The sequence below is a fragment of the Odocoileus virginianus genome, chromosome 25 (genome assembly GCF_023699985.2).
Source record: "Odocoileus virginianus isolate 20LAN1187 ecotype Illinois chromosome 25, Ovbor_1.2, whole genome shotgun sequence".
NCBI lineage: Eukaryota > Metazoa > Chordata > Mammalia > Artiodactyla > Cervidae > Odocoileus > Odocoileus virginianus.
The window spans coordinates 27719958-27736086 of NC_069698.1; the positions used below are offsets into that span (position 1 = coordinate 27719958).

The 16129-nt window shown below is 35.5% G+C and overlaps 1 protein-coding gene across 6 annotated transcripts in view; it reads left to right on the forward strand.

The window, feature by feature from the left end:
• The window catches only part of ROBO1 (roundabout guidance receptor 1), a 1227175-nt gene that overhangs the window by 753286 nt on the left and 457760 nt on the right, over positions 1–16129 (forward strand). The window lies entirely within an intron of this gene.

The following is a 16129-nucleotide window of genomic DNA, read 5'->3' on the forward strand; positions in this document are numbered from 1 at the left end:
TCAAGAAGTAACAGTTAGAATCCTGTATGGAACATCTGGTTGGTTCAAGATTGAGAAAAGAGTATAACAGGGCTGTCTGCTGTCACCCTATTAGTTTAATCTATGTGCTGAGCACATCATGAGAAATGCCAGGCTGGATGAGTTACAAGCTGGAATCAAGAGAGGTAGAGAAAAATCAACAATCTCAGATATGAAGACTATACCACTCTAATGGCAGAATGAGAAGAGGAACTAAAGACCCTCTTGATGAGGGTGAAGGAGGAGAGTGAAAGAGCCAGCTTAAGACTAACAAAAAAAAACTAAGATCATGGCATCTGGTCCCATTACTTCAGGGCAAATTAAAAGGGAAAAGTTGAAAGTAGTGACAGAGTTCCTCTTCTTGGACTGAAAATCACTGTGGATAGTGACTGCAGCCATGCAATCAGATGATTGCTTCTTGGCAGGAAAGCGATGACAAACCTGGACAGTGTGCTGAAAAGCAGAGACACTACTCTGCTGACAAAGGTCCATGTAGTCAAGGCTATCGTCTTCCCAGTGGTCATGTATGGTTGTGAAAGCTGGACCGTAAAGAAGGCAGAACACCAAAGAACTAATGTCTTCAAACTGTGGTGCTGGAGAAGACTCCTGAAAGTCCCTTGGACAGCAAAGAGATCAAACCAGTCAATCTTAAGGGAAATCAACCCGGAATACTCTTCGGAAGGACTGATGCTGAAGCTGAAGCTCCAGTATTTTGGTCATCTGATGTGAACAGCTGACTGGCTGGAAAAGTCCCTGATGCTGGGAAAGATTGAGGGCAGAAGGAGAAGGGAGCATCAGAGGATTGGATGGCTGGATGGAATCACCGATGCAATGGACATGAACCTGGGCAAACTTCAGGAGATGGTGAGGGACAGGGAGGCCTGATGTGCTACAGTTCATTTGCTTGCAAAATGACTGAACAGCTAAACAACAGCAACATCATATTAAAACTTTTTAAAAGATATAAAAGTTTTCAAAGCAGGAGGAGGAGTAACCAAAAATCAGTAGATAGCTGCTTTAAGATGGCATGGTAACAGTAGAATTTAAAGACCCGGTAATCAAAGAGAGGGGTTTTAACTGGAAGAATGAATAGACTGGGAACTTGAGGACACCTACCTCACATTAGTGTCAAGCAACACCAGGAGTGTGCAAGGGAAAACGGTTGTATCTCGGGAGAGTTACAAGGACGTTTTCAGGAAAGATACAAATTTCCCTTAGAGCCAGAACTGAAGAGAATGTTTAGAAATAAGGTTGTTTCTCCACATGTAGAGTATTTGTCTCTGGACTACCTTTTCCGTTCAGTGTTCTGGATCTGACCTTTTCTCAGAAGCCATTTCTTAATGTTTATTCTAACTGCCATCTTGAGAGGCTGAGATAATTTTTAAGTCCTGGCACATTTTTTTTTTAAAGAACAGTTTTTCCTTCAATTCATCTTTTTCGTTTCATATTTTTTTATTGTAAGCCACACAAAAAAAGTAACTCCTTCAAGACTGCTTAGAAATCTCCTTACCAAGATCACCCTGTTTTGGGGCACATTTAAGTGTCCCTATGTTCTCTAGGTAACAAAGATTCCCTTTCCTTCAGTTTCCAATGGCGTACTTCCCAGGTCCTCTTGAGCCCTCATCAGGAGCATTCTCAAAGTTGTTATTTCTACTAAAATCCTGTTCAAGGCAATTTAGATGCTCTCCTCAATATTCTTCCTTCTTCTACACATGCCTAGTTCCAAAGCTAACTCTAGGTTTTTAAGTACCTAATTCCAGGTACCAAAATCTGTAATAGTTATTTATTGCTGCATAACAAATGGCCTCCAAGCCTAGACAGCAGACATTTGTTATCTTATAGTTTCTTTGAGTCAGAAACCTACAGCTTAGCTGAGTGGCTCTGCTTCAGGGTCTTTCATAAAGCTTTTGAAGGTGTTGACTGGGGCTGAAATCATCTCGGGATCTGACTGGGAAGAGTCTTTGGTAAGCTCTTTACGAGGCTATAATGAGCCTCAGGCCCTCCCTGACTGTTGGCCAGAGACATCAGCACCCTGTTAAGACAGCAGCTCACAACACGGCAGCTGGCTTCCCTCAGAGTAATCAAGTGAGGAGGCAAGAAAGGACACGCAAGATGGAAGCCACAGTCTTTTTGAAGCATAATCTCAAAAGTCACATCCCATTACTTTTACTGTCTTTCATCTGTCAGAAAGAAACCACTAGATCCAGAGTCTACTAAAGAGAAGGTTTACATAGCCATAAATACCAGGTGGGGGGTATCTTAGAGATGGTCCACCACAATTAATGTACATTTATAATTGAAGAAAATGCTAACATTTAGTTAGCAGTTACTGAAAATAAAGATATATTTTCCTCATAAAAGTTCAGGGGCCTCTTGTGTTAAGAACCCCCAGACACAAAAACGCTTTTTCTTTCTCTCCATATCGATAAAGTATTATTTGGCAGAATTGGAGAGGTTTGACAAATGTTGGCTTTATCACAAAGACTAGTTTATGAGGATCAAATACTCATATAAAAATTGTGGCTATGTTGACGTATTGGTAGAGCGCATTCTGCTCACATGCATGCTAAGTCTCAGCAGTTGTGCCTGACTCTTTGAGACCCCATGGACTGTAGCCCACCAGGCTCCTCTGTCCGTGGGATTCTCCTGGCAAGAATACTGGCGTGAGTTACCATTTCCTCCTCCAAGACTGCATTCTAGCCCCGCACAAATAGATTGTTTCTTGAAAAATAACTAAAGAGTTGCAGATTAGGAAGCAAGAGAACAGTTTTCAAAACACAGTATTTTAGTGTTGTTATTTTTATTGCTTTTCACATCTATATGTATATCAGCTCTATTTACATCTTTATCTATAATTGTTTAATTTTCTACAAGGGAGGAATTTTAACCTGAAAAATTTGGGAAACATTGGGTTAATGATTTTGATGGTTTTGAACTTAATGGCAACAGATCACTAAGCACTCCCCATTTTCACTTTCATTGTTACTTTTTAATAAAAACTTAAACATGCAGTTATAAACTCCTGTTCAAGCTAAAAGTTAATACTTTTCACTTTTTTCATCATTATAATAGTAAAAATTAGGAAAAATCCAAAAATTATTTTTATTTGTACCTTTCCTGGGTTGCTTTATATAGTTCTAAAATTTTTTAAACTCCTGTTTTTTTCTTGTTTTTCATTCTGGCATTGCCCTCCATTTTGAAAAATCAAACTCATTTTTTCCATAGAACTTCTCAAAGAACTATTACTTATTGAGTGTCTGATGCAACATGCTAGAAGAGGTGTAGGTAGTGGAAAAGAACAATTTTGTGTATTTCATAAGGGGTGAAATATATACATATAATTTATTTTACATATTATGTGTTGATTAAGTGTTGCTATCCTCAATTTGCATAAAAGGAAATGGATTTCATTATTTCCTCATTCAAGCAGTAAATAACTTTTCTGGCCTTAAAAACTTAAGTATCTTTCATTATAGTCTTGATTTTCCCCCTTCCTCCAAATTCTATGCTAACTGCCACAATAGGTATTGGACACCAAAGGAAAATAATATAAGGTCCCTTCCATCAAATAGTTAATTGTGCTTTCGTGACACTCCTATTTATTACCATGTTGTTGGTTTTTTGGGTTTGTTTTTTTTTTGCATATTGACTGATGAATTTTATCTGAAACCAAATTATAATTGCTTTGTGTGGAGAAATCAGACATACATATTTGTCTGGAATATTGGTCATGTAATATATTCTTTAATACATATAATGTTTTCATTGACTATTAAAGTAAATGAGAGAAATATGATCCTAATGAATGGGAATTGAGTTTCACATATATTGGTCATTTGAATTCATTTGTTTAACAAAAAAGAACAAAGATGCAAATTACTTTTCTCACATCAAGCAGTAGAAAGTTACTCAATTTTAAAATATCTATCCCAAGTACTATTTCTCAAGGTGATTTTCAGTTCATACAGGCAATAATCACATTTGTAAGAGCTAGTTTTGAGGACGAATCCCTGTGCAGAATCTCTCTGCAAAATGTATCCACGCTGCTCTGCTGTGTAAGTGTAACCATTTAAAGAAATCATTCCATTAAGAGATAAAAAGCAAACCTTGCCCTGAAAATATTACCTTGCATTTAACTTTGGAATTTGTAAGCCTCTGACAAGACTTCTTTGTGTGCCTGATTTAGCAGTAGACTGGTTGCTGTATACATTTCTATACTTAACATTTGTTATCAACTTAGTTTGACAGCTTAAATCTGGAATAATGTTATGGAAATATAAACAAGTGTTAAATGCACTTTTGCATTCCAATAGGTTTTTTTTTCTCCCCAGACCTTAACCTTAAAGCCAGTTCTCCACAAGGAATGTAGAACCTAGGAGTTTTGAAAAACCTGTATGTGATGTCATTTTATATATCTAGTAGTCTGATTTAACACACTCTTAAGGTTACCCTAAGCTTAAACCAACTTAGATATGGGTTTTGACCTAAAGCGACCTCCTTGGCTTTGCCAAGGATTGTTTCAATAAACAGATGGATCATTTTCCAAAGAGAGTTTTTTTAATTGAAAATAGTTGCTAAGATGACTGCTGTGCCTGAGAAAAGCAAATTCAAAACGTATAAAGCTTCAAACTATTGGCAGAGTGGTATTTTGTGTTAATGTAATTGATTATTAACATGCCTCTTTTATTTTATGGAATTTAATTTTTTTACTCCATTAAGAGGAATATGCACAAGTTTCCAATTATAAGTCTCTTGGTAGCATTTGTGTTATATCTAGTGAATCTTATTGACAGTCTTCTTAAGCATTAGACAATTGTGCTATATATTTGTGGAAAGTATTGCATTAGCATAATTTTTTAGATCTTTTTGTGTGATGGTCTCAGAAAAAGACAGAAACGAAAGAGTATAAGAGTTACATTTGGCAGTTTTTATATTATGGAGCAAAAATTAAAGGTATGATAAAATACAACTTTATTGTCTGAATTTTGGCATCAAAAGGATGAGGGAAAAAATCAGCAGGGAGAAAAATCTAACATTAAAATGGTAAAATGAATTTCAGGAAGCAATTATTGTGGATTCAGATTTTATTATAAAATTTATTTCATAGCACTCTCCTAGCATATCTAAAATATGGACTGATTTGTTCATTTGGGGAAGCATCTATCGTTTAAATCACACAGTAGAGAGGTTATTATCTTAACGCATATTTGCCTAAAGATTCAATAACAAACTTCTTACTCTTCACATATAGAAGTTTTGATCAAGAAACTCAACAATAAAATGAAATATGTGCATGGAACTCTCTGAGGGATTACTTTTTAGAAATCTGACGTAATCCATTGTTAATTTCATAACATCAGTGCCCTTGCCTTACTAATATATTTGACTCTGCTTTTAGAAATTTCAGGATTAAATTATTGTTTTCTTTTTGTGACACCAGAAAGTAAAAGAGTGAGAAATTTCATGACATATATGAGTTTAAAAGCAGACTCTGCTCCTAATTAACTGTTTGGAAAGTATTTATCTTTCTGCATCTCAGTTTCCTATCTCAATTTTCAACTTTAAAAAGATAAAGATATACTAGAATGTTATAAACATATACTAGAATGTTATAAACATCAAATTGATATGTGTGTATAGAATATTAACCTGGCATAGTTTAACTGCTCAAAATATTGTTGAATAAATGGATGAATATGTGTGTGTGTGTGCATGAGTGTGTGTTTACTTACATAGCTGGGACCTCTGTGTCTGTGTGTGTCTGGTTCTTGGATAATAAAAGTACTTAATAAGTGGCAGCTATCATTCTTTCTTCATGATTCTGAGAAATAATATAATGATGACTCCAAAGTGTTTCTAAGATCTCAGTGCTATGAATGTCGCCTGCCTAGAATATGACAATACAGAGCCAAAGAAAAGGGAAATGTCTGCGCTATAGCCGCATCTTGTCAGGGCGCCTTACTCCTTCTGTCGCAGATATGAATAAAGAACTGAAAAAAACACTAGGACTTTCTTCACTTCCACCACCACAGTGACCATGAATATGTGGCCAAAACGTGGGCCATGATGTTGCTTCACATTCCTAATCCCCATTAGAAGGTGCAGGCAAGTGTGACATCTGCTCGGAGACCACAGAGTGATTGACAGCACTGTAACCTCCTGTTCACAGATAGTCAAATGCTAAAGGCTGCCTGTGTGGGATAACCATATGAACCCTTCCTTTTGGAAAAAGCAGATCTGTCCTTGCAGCATTTAGCCAAGCTGTATTTTAACATGGGCATCTGGTAGAAGAAGGGCATAAAAGCTGTCAGAAAACAAAGCATTCTGATTGGCATCCTCATGTAAATGGTTGTTTCTAACTGTTTTTATTCTACCTTAATTCCAGCTTTTACTTTTATCTTTCATTCGTTGACTGTTGTGGTTTCAGAAATAGGAGAAGAGAAAAATCAGTCAAAACTATATCCATGAGCATCCTAAGGGATACAGAACAGAATTTTGGACTCTGTGGGAGAAGGCGAGGGTGGGATGTTTCGAGAGAACAGCATTGAAACATGTATATTATCTATGGTGAAACAGATCACCAGCCCAGGTTGGATGCATGAGACAAGTGCTCGGGGCTGGTGCACTGGGAAGACCCAGAAGGATGGGATGGGGAGGGAGGCAGGAGGGGGGATCGGATGGGGAGCACATGTAAATCCATGGCTGATTCATGTCAATGTATGGCAAAAACCACTACAATATTGTAAAGTAATTAGCCTCCAACTAATAAAAATAAATTAAAAAAAATAATGTTTCTACTAACTAGGGTTAATAATTACTCTTAGGAGTTTTGATTTTAACTTTAAGATATAAGCCAATGGCTCACAAATATGAATGCCTCGAAGAGTCAATTGAGGAGGTAAAAGAGAAATCTCCAAGTTGTGGGGACACAAAGATGAATGAGACAATGTGTGGGTGATTCAAGACTTCACTTTGTAAATGAGAAAAACTGACACACAAGTAACCGCCAAAGACAGAGATAAAGAAATAGGAAAACGTGAGTAGTGCTAGGTAGATGCATGCATAAATGGATCTAGGACTACAAAATCCTGACTCCCCCAAACAGATCCATTCTTCCCAGAGGGGTGAGGATGGTGATGGAAGAAGTGGCATCTAAGCTGGTGTTCACTGCCCAATAGGAAACCGAGGGGAAATCTATGATAAAAGACATGTCCTAAGTATGAGGTGGGGATGGTGTCTGAGAAGATTCTGGGACCTGATATTTCTGCCAAGGCACACAAGGAAGCAAAAGATGGGAAGGGTTAAGGAGTGAGCTGGACTCAGAAGAGGCTTTTGAGATAAAGTGTCTGGAATGTTTCTTGCAAGCTGTTTAGAGGGAGATCAACATTTAAAGGGAAGTATCACGTAATCGGATGCTTTATGTTGAGAAAGACATGATTCTGACTCATGTGATCAGGAGCTAGGAGTTAACCACTGAGATGGCAAAATGAAAACTAAAGTATAATTTATTGTGTCCCATGTCCATATCAGGGACTGTAGAGTGACAAGAATAACAATAGCTAAAAAGGATTAAATATATATTATGTTGAGAGAAAGAGTGAGTTGAAAAGGTATGTGATATGAGTAATGGTCAAAGATTGATGTGTCCTATTAGAAACACAAAAATAAAATGAGAGTTGTGCTTTTGGTTTGGAGATAAACTATTAGACTTTTAGTGTTAACTATTTCACAATATGCAATTTCATCTTTTCTAGTAAGTTTTTTTTTTGTTTTAATGTTTTAGTTTTTGTTGTTAGCTCTTAAAGTTTGCCTTGCATTTATTGAAATGGTGTCAATAACTGACACATCAATGTTGATTTAGTATGTTGTGATACTAAGTTTATGAAATAGAATGAATAACTGAAAAGCCTGTGATGGTTTAACTTTTTTAATATTAAAGGTTACAAAGCACATTTTGACCTATTAAGTCATCCTATTTGCAAACCTTTGGTGGGAGGTACATTCTCCATTATTAGAGACAACGTGGAACAAGACTTGCTGAAGATTACAGAGAAAGCTTGAGGAGAACCCTGGTCCCTTCCTGTATTTTATTTGCCACCATTAGGACTTCTTGGAGTACTCAGAAAGACTGGCCATCCTTTGAAAGCCTAGATCAGAAAGAAATTTTTATATTTCTGTGGTTGACTCCAATGTTTATTCATATCAGTCTACTTAAACTCCCCATAGGTCATAAAATCAACCATGTAATATTAATGATGATTAATTATTGAGCATTTACTATACACCAGATATTTTCTAGGTATCAAGTATCTCATTTCATCCTCACAACAATTCTGAAAGGAAGCTGTTATTATTCTCATTCTACAGATGAGGAAACTGAGAGTTAAATAAGCTGTTTGTAATCACATAGTGTTTAGATGGCTAGAATTTTAAACCAATTTCCATTTTTATCCAAAACCATCGCTGCCTTCTTCTTCCCCGCTTTCCCTCCCTAGAATTTAGTACAATACTCCCTACTCTCTTGACCCACAGATGACACTGGTTGATAATTAAATGCTAAAAGTATGTAACACATCAGCTCCAGGGGTGAATTTCACAGGAAAAATATTTTTTTTTTTTTTTTAGGGGAAGATACATTCACCAGAAAACATGAGATTTGGGTTCTAAAAAGAGATATAAAAATAAAAGAAAAAAATACCTCCATTGTTACTCTAAGTAGAACAATTGTCTCTGTCTTTTGAAATAGGTATTAAAGCCAATTCTTTGAAATTGTTTTTGTAATTTTTACCAAAATACACAGAACACTGGATCAAAACTCTTTTTGTATATCAGTTCTGGGCCATTGTCTAAACCACAGAGTCTTCAATCATCTTTCTTCCCCACTATAGGAACTTCCCACACAGCAAACTTGCTGCTGTGTGGCTGTCTTCCTACATTCGATGGACATATCTGCTAACAAAGGGGTGCTTTTCTTCTGCTGAAGGGAAGTCAGCGACCTCTGTGTGGAAGCCACTGTCTATACTCAGCGCTTAGAGAGTGCCTCCATTTCAGCTCTGGGTCTGTGGATATGCTTGTGAGCCTTCTTATTATACCTGGCCATGGGGAGTGCTACAGTCTGGATCTGAGAGTAGGAAAGGTAGAATTTGACCCATGATCACATGTGACATTGGATAGGCCACTAGAATTTCATTTTTAATACCAGACTTGATGATACTCTTTTTCAGGGAGAGGCTTTTATTTTTTTATTAAAATACCATTTATTTACAATATTAGTTGTACAACACAGTGATTCAATGTTTTTTGTAGATTAGTCTCTGTTTAAATTTATTACAAAATAATGACAGTCTTTCTCTGTGCTGTACAATATATCCTTGTTGCTTATATATTTTATGCATAGTAGTTTGTACCTCTTAATTCCACATCCTTATCTTGTCCTCCACATTTCCTTCTTCTCACTGGTAATCACTCAATATCCAAATAGCCATTCACTCATTTGTTTTTTTCAGATTCCACATATAAGTGATAACATAAAGTATTTGTCTTTCTCTGCCTGACATATTTCACTAAGCATAATACCCTTTGGGTCCATCCAAATTGTTGCAAGTGGTAGAATTTCATTCCTTTTGATGGTTAAGTAACATCTCATTTTATATATGTTATGTTTGTAGATGAGTGTCTATATCTTCTTTATCCATATATGTGTTGATGGACACTTAGACTGGTTCTGTATCTTGGCTGTTATAAGTAATGCTCTTAGGAACATGGGGATGCATGTATCTTTTCAAACCAGTGTTTTTGTTTTCTTCAGATATATACCTAGGAGTGGAATTGCTGGATCATCTGGTAGTTCTGTTTTTAGATTTTAAGAAACTTCCATAGTATCTTCCATAGTGATTTTACCAATTTACATTCTCACCAACAGTATACAAAAGTTCCCTTTTCTCAACACTTTCGGCATTTGTTATCTAAGGGCTTTTTGACAATAGCCATTCTGACAGCAATGATGTGATATTTCACTGTGGTCTTGATTCACATTTCTTTGATGATTAGCAAAGTTGAGCATCTTTTCATGTGCCTGTTGGCCTTCTGCATTTCTCTTTGGAAAAAAAGTCTTTTCAGGTCTTCTGCCCATTTTTAATAGGGTTATTTTTTATATTGAATTGTATGAGTTGTTTATGTATTTTGGATATTAACGTATCAGTCATATCACTTGCAAATATTTTCTCCCATTTCACTGATTGTCTTTTCATTTGTTGATGAGTCCCTTTGGTGTGCAAAAGTTTTAAGTTTAATTTCATGTTTATTTTTGCTTTTGTTTCTTTGTCTTAAGAGATCAATTCAAAAAAGCATTGCTACAATTTATGTCAAGGAGTGTCCTGCCTATGTTCTCTCACAGGAGTTTTATGGTTTCAGGTCTTACATTTAGGTCTTTAATCCATTTTGAGTTTATTTTTATATATGCTGTGAGAAAATCGTCTTTTTAAAAAAAATATTATTTTATATTGAGGTATAGCCAGTTAACAATGTTATGATAGTTTTAGGTGAAAAGCAAAGGTACTCAGCCATACATGCATCCATTCTCCCCCAAGCCCCCTTCCCATCCAAGCTGCCACATAACATTCAGCAGAGTTTATAGGAGAAGAAAATCTTTTAATTTAATTTCTTTTACATGTAGCCATCCAGTTTTTCCAGCACCACTTATTGAAGAGGTTGTCTTTTTCCATTGTATATCCTTGCCTCCCTTGTCACAGATTAATTGCCCGTAGTATGTAGGTTTATTTCCAGGCTCCCTACTCTCTCTTCTCAGCATGCTGTTCCATTGCTTTACGTGTCTGTTTTGTTTCAGGATGATGTTGCTTTGATTACTGTAGCTTTGTAGAGGCTTTTTATAAAAATGAGCTTTGCTTCTAGTTTAATATTTTATAGATAACATTTTACCAAATCTTAAAATCCACCTAGGTTTTCAGTTTCCAGTAGAAAAGTATAAGATCAGCAACTACACAAGTCAAAATTTCACCTCACCTTCCCTTCCACCAGAGAAATACATTGAAAAGTTATCTAAGAAATTTATTTCTATAAAGCAAGAGTGTGTCTTCTTGATGTCTACAGCTCATCTTCCTTATTTGTGCTGGTTGTGGTACATAAAGATGAAAGTATACGGATCAAAAGGCTAACTTTCTGCAAGATTCAAATTTAGAGCAAGTTATTGAAAAGACTTAGCATATTAAAAAACAGAGACATTACTTTGCCAACAAAGGTCCGTCTAGTCAAGGCTATGGTTTTTCCAGTAGTCATGTATGGATGTGAGATTTGGACTATAAACAAAGCTGAGCACCGAAGAATTCATGCTTCTGAATTGTGACTTTGGAGAAGACCCTTGAGAGTCCCTTGGACTGCAAGGAGATCCAACCAGTCCATCCTAAAGTAAATCAGTCCTGGATAGTCATTTGAAGGACTGATGTTGAAGCTGAAACTCCCATTCTTTGGCCACCTGATGCAAAGAACTGACTCATTTGAAAAGACCCTGATGCTGGAAAAGATTGAAGGCGGAGGAGAAGGGGACGACAGAGGATGAGGTGGTTAGATGGCATCACCGACTCAATGGACATGAGTTTGGGTGGACTCCAGGAGTTGGTGATGGACAGGAAGGCCTGGCTTGCTGCAGTCCATGGGATCTCAAAGAGTCAGACACGACTGAGCAACTGAACTGAACTGAACTGATTGAAAAGAAAAGCTCACAACTGTGCAATAGCTGTGGGTAGGGCCTCACCATCACAAGGGTACACAGTGTAAGACACCACCAAGTGTATGTTTAAAGGTTGCCTGAGTAATTTAGTATATGTGAGTCTTCCTGGAGTGTATGTCAAATGGGTTCTTGTTTCAATTATGTTGTGTAAATCACCGTATGCAAGAGATGAGTTTCTACTAAACTTAGTTTTAGATGCTCTATGCTTTGACTTAGCATCTATGGCATCATTTTCTTACCATTTAAAGTTTTACTACAAATTGCTATAAAATTGTTGAACATTATTATACCGTACTTTCTTTGTTCAGTTCAGTTCAGTTCAGTCGCTCAGTCCTGTCCAACTCTTTGCAACCCCATGAACCGCAGCACGCCAGGCCTCCCTGTCCATCACCAACTCCTGGAGTCTACTCAAGCTCATGTCCATCGAGTCGGTGATGCCATCCAGCCATCTCATTCTCTGTTGTCCCCTTCTCCTCCTGCCCCCAATCCCTCCCAGCATCGGGGTCTTTTCCAATGAGTCAACTCTTTGCATGAGGTGGCCAAAGTACTGGAGTTTCAGCTTCAGCATCAGTCCTTCTTAGTTAAGTGGAGCTTAAATCTCAGCTGATATAGATTTTTTTAAAAAAGAAAAGAAAAGTCTTTCCTGGATCATAACAAAGGGACAATGGGGAGATGATTGAAATTATATCTACTCTTGTTTTCCCAAAGAACTCTGTTTAAAAGAATTATCTATCTTTATTTGATAAGAATTAAAACAATGAAGAGACAGTTAAATAGTTCAAAGAACACACTTGTTAAAATGTTTAGTTCTCATTCACAAATTCCTCAAAGTTAAATTCTAACATAAAATGTGAAAATATATATTTGTGGTTGACTTTCAGTAACTTCACAAACTTTTATGATATCCTTTACCAAAAAAATTAAGATATGTTTTACTCTAGACACTTATTTTTCTTGGAGTTAAATGCATATATACACATTTACATGCATTAAAAACAACCTATATCTAGCAGCATAGATTTTAAACAATTTGCTTGGTAAATACAAAATCCCTTTGCAGTATACACAATTTCTGTGGCAAATTTTATCAAAATGTATTCCTTCTGAAACAAAAGAAGACTATTTTATTTGAGTAAGCAGTGGAATTCCTTTATAATATTAATGTTGGGGTTACATGTTTAAATCAACAATACCTAATATCCTCAGTTATCCAGTAACTGATTATGTTTAATTAGATGGCAGCTGCATTTTTGAGAAAAAATGGATCAGAGAAGAATCAATACAAAGTGGCAAAGAAATTATTGAAATCTGAGTAATAGAGCTGAAGCAATGATGCAATATTCATACAGAGAAACACTGTTTCCTACAGAATGCCTAAAGTATTTGAGACACAATAAAGATCAATTAAAATTAATTCTGTAAGCATTAGTAAATGTTGTTGCAAGAGATAATAAAAGAGAAAATAAGTGAAATAAGCCATCCTACTTTCTGGCCTGACTGAAATCTAGATACATTCAATTTCTTAGCTTTGTTATGTATTTGGTTTCACCCATCAGATTTAATTTTCATTCCCATGAGAACTGAAAGAAACTTTAGATACTCTTTAGAGCCATCTTGATATGTTCCTTCAGAAACACTTCATCGATTTACAGACACAATTTGCTGCAGGAACCTGAGAATCTGCAACTTTCCTCTTGATGTGATGTTCTGGAATTTAAAAATTCAATCCCACAGGCCGCTTTAATCACTAAAAAGTTTTCACTCCTCTTGTGTTCAACTTTTCATATCCAACATACTGTAATGTGAGCCATAGCTGAGATTCTGCCCTGGATAATTCAGTAATTCTTAACAGCTGACTTCAACTTAAAATACCAAATTTGAGGCACACCAGAGGCCTTCTTTGCTTTGGGCCATTATAGAACTCTCAGTCAATGTCATTCTTTTTCAGAATGGGAGAATAAAGGAAACCGATTATTCTATTATACTTGTATTCTTCAATAACATACTGACATCATTATCTGATAAATATTTTAGTCATAAATGTTTTTAAGTTTTTAAGGGTTTTTTTTTTTTTCCTTAATTTGTACGAGACCATCTACTGAAGAAGTTGAGAACTAAAGAAAATATACTTGCTTTATTCAAATGCATAGAGAGAACTTTCAAAAGCAAAGTATTTCTTTGGGTATGAGATTTAAAAGATATTTATACATGAAAGGCAATACACATTCAAATCTGTCTGACTTGATGTTGAAATTAAAGCAAGTTTATGTTTGGCTCTTTCTGCCCTAGAATGAAAAATAGTAGGCATCAAGTAGAAGGGAAAGATAGAATAAATTCACATGCACCATTTTTTATTGAGGACAACACCCAAATAAAACCCAAAATGTATTGTTTCTACAAAAGCTTATCTATCTATGTGCTTATGATAAAAAAGAGAAAGAAGGGGAAAAGACTAACATTTTTTATTTTTCCTAAACATTTAGAAGTTATCTCAGTAACATGAAGAAGTCAACTTTGATAACACCATTTTCTAGTTGTCATATGAAATTTCCATTAATTTAGATCAACTTGGTAACCCAAGTCAAGATTATTAATAGTCACAATTTATAAGTATTATTCTGATATCACTAGGAAAAGAAGATACTGCCTCATCCATTTTAAAGAGAATATTCTTTAAAATACATGAAATATTTTTTTTAAAAGTACATATTAATTTATAAGTAAATAGGTATCTTTGAAGAATTTGAGTTATTTGAGAGCTTGAAAACTATGAGATCCCTTAGTCAAATGCATCAGTGGTTGTGGCAGTTTTGTTTGTACTATTCAAGTTTAGCAAAAGCTAAACTTCAAGTTGCTATTTTTGAGAATTGATTAATTTTGAACTAATGTAATACTACAGTAATGTTTTTCTGTTTATTCTTTAACAGACATCAGCAATAAGTCCGTCAAGTTGATTTTCAATTTTATTAATAATGTTCCATAGAAATTAACTAAGTTCTATGAGTAATGCACCTGCATGAAGTCATTATTCATCATGAGAACTTGCTAACTACTTTAAAGAACAGCAAAATAAAACAGTATTTCTCACAAAACCTACAAGATAGAGAAATAGGAAAAAAAAGCATGACTTAAAAGTTGGAAATTAATTATTTTTATAAGGCTTATTTTGATAAAAATATACTCATATGGAAAACATTTTAAACTTTTTAAGAGAGCAATAAATATATACTCCTTACCCTAAAAATAGCAACTATTGCTATTTTGGTATATTTCAACATAGCTATAATCATACTGCAAATATTACATCTTGATTATTTTTATAATTCTAAAAGTAATACATGTTACAAAGTTTATATAGTATGATGTATACTTTTAAAGTTATTTACTTTCAAAGGTTGATATGTTACAGAATTTTTTCCACATATGCTAGAACGTATTTTTTTTCAAAATGCATTGTCATAGAATACACATAAGTTTATTGTTTCATAAGTAATTTTCTTCACCCAAAAATATGTTACTTCTGTCAGTACCTACAAATGTTTTTTCCAATATAAGTACATAATATGCAAACATTTGTTTGTCAGCTTTATCCTAAGCAATTCATAACTTTTGAAGTAACTCAAAACTATTATTTTCAGTGACTGTATACATAGTTTACTTTCTTATCCATTATTTTCTATTAAAAATGTAGCCCTTCCCTTTTTTTCTCCTTAGTTCTGAATTATTTTAATTAATGCTGTCATGGACATCTTTTACTATGTATGGAATGTTTCTTTAGCTTCCCAGAGCTGGAATCGTTAGATTGGTCTAATGATTATTATAAGGCATTTTTTATATATTTATATATATATATAATTATATACATATACACATATAATATTGGATGAGTCTTCTATCTCTCTGAATCTCATTTTCCTATGTTCTTGAATTTTAAGATGGAAATTGAATGTGCAGCATGTATATGTATGGAAATACACATACAGATACATATATTTCCCAGGTGTCTCAGTGGTAAAGATTCCACTTGTCAATGCAGGACATGCAGGAGATGTGTTTTGATCCCTGGGTCAGAAAGCTCCCCTGGAGAAGGAAATGGTAACCCACTCCAGTATTTTTACCTGGAGAATCCCATGGACTGGGAAGCCTGGTGGGCTACAAAGAGCTCATTGGGTTGCAAAGTGATGGACACACAGCTGTCCTTAGGATTCTCCAGGCAAGAATACAGGAGTGGGTAGCTGTTTCCTCCTCCAGGGGATCTTCCCAACCCAGGGATCGAACCCAGGTCTCCTGCACTGCAGGGAGGTTCTTTACCATCTGAGCCGCCTAGCCAAACCCATGTATATGTCTAGTGTTTTTATGCGACTC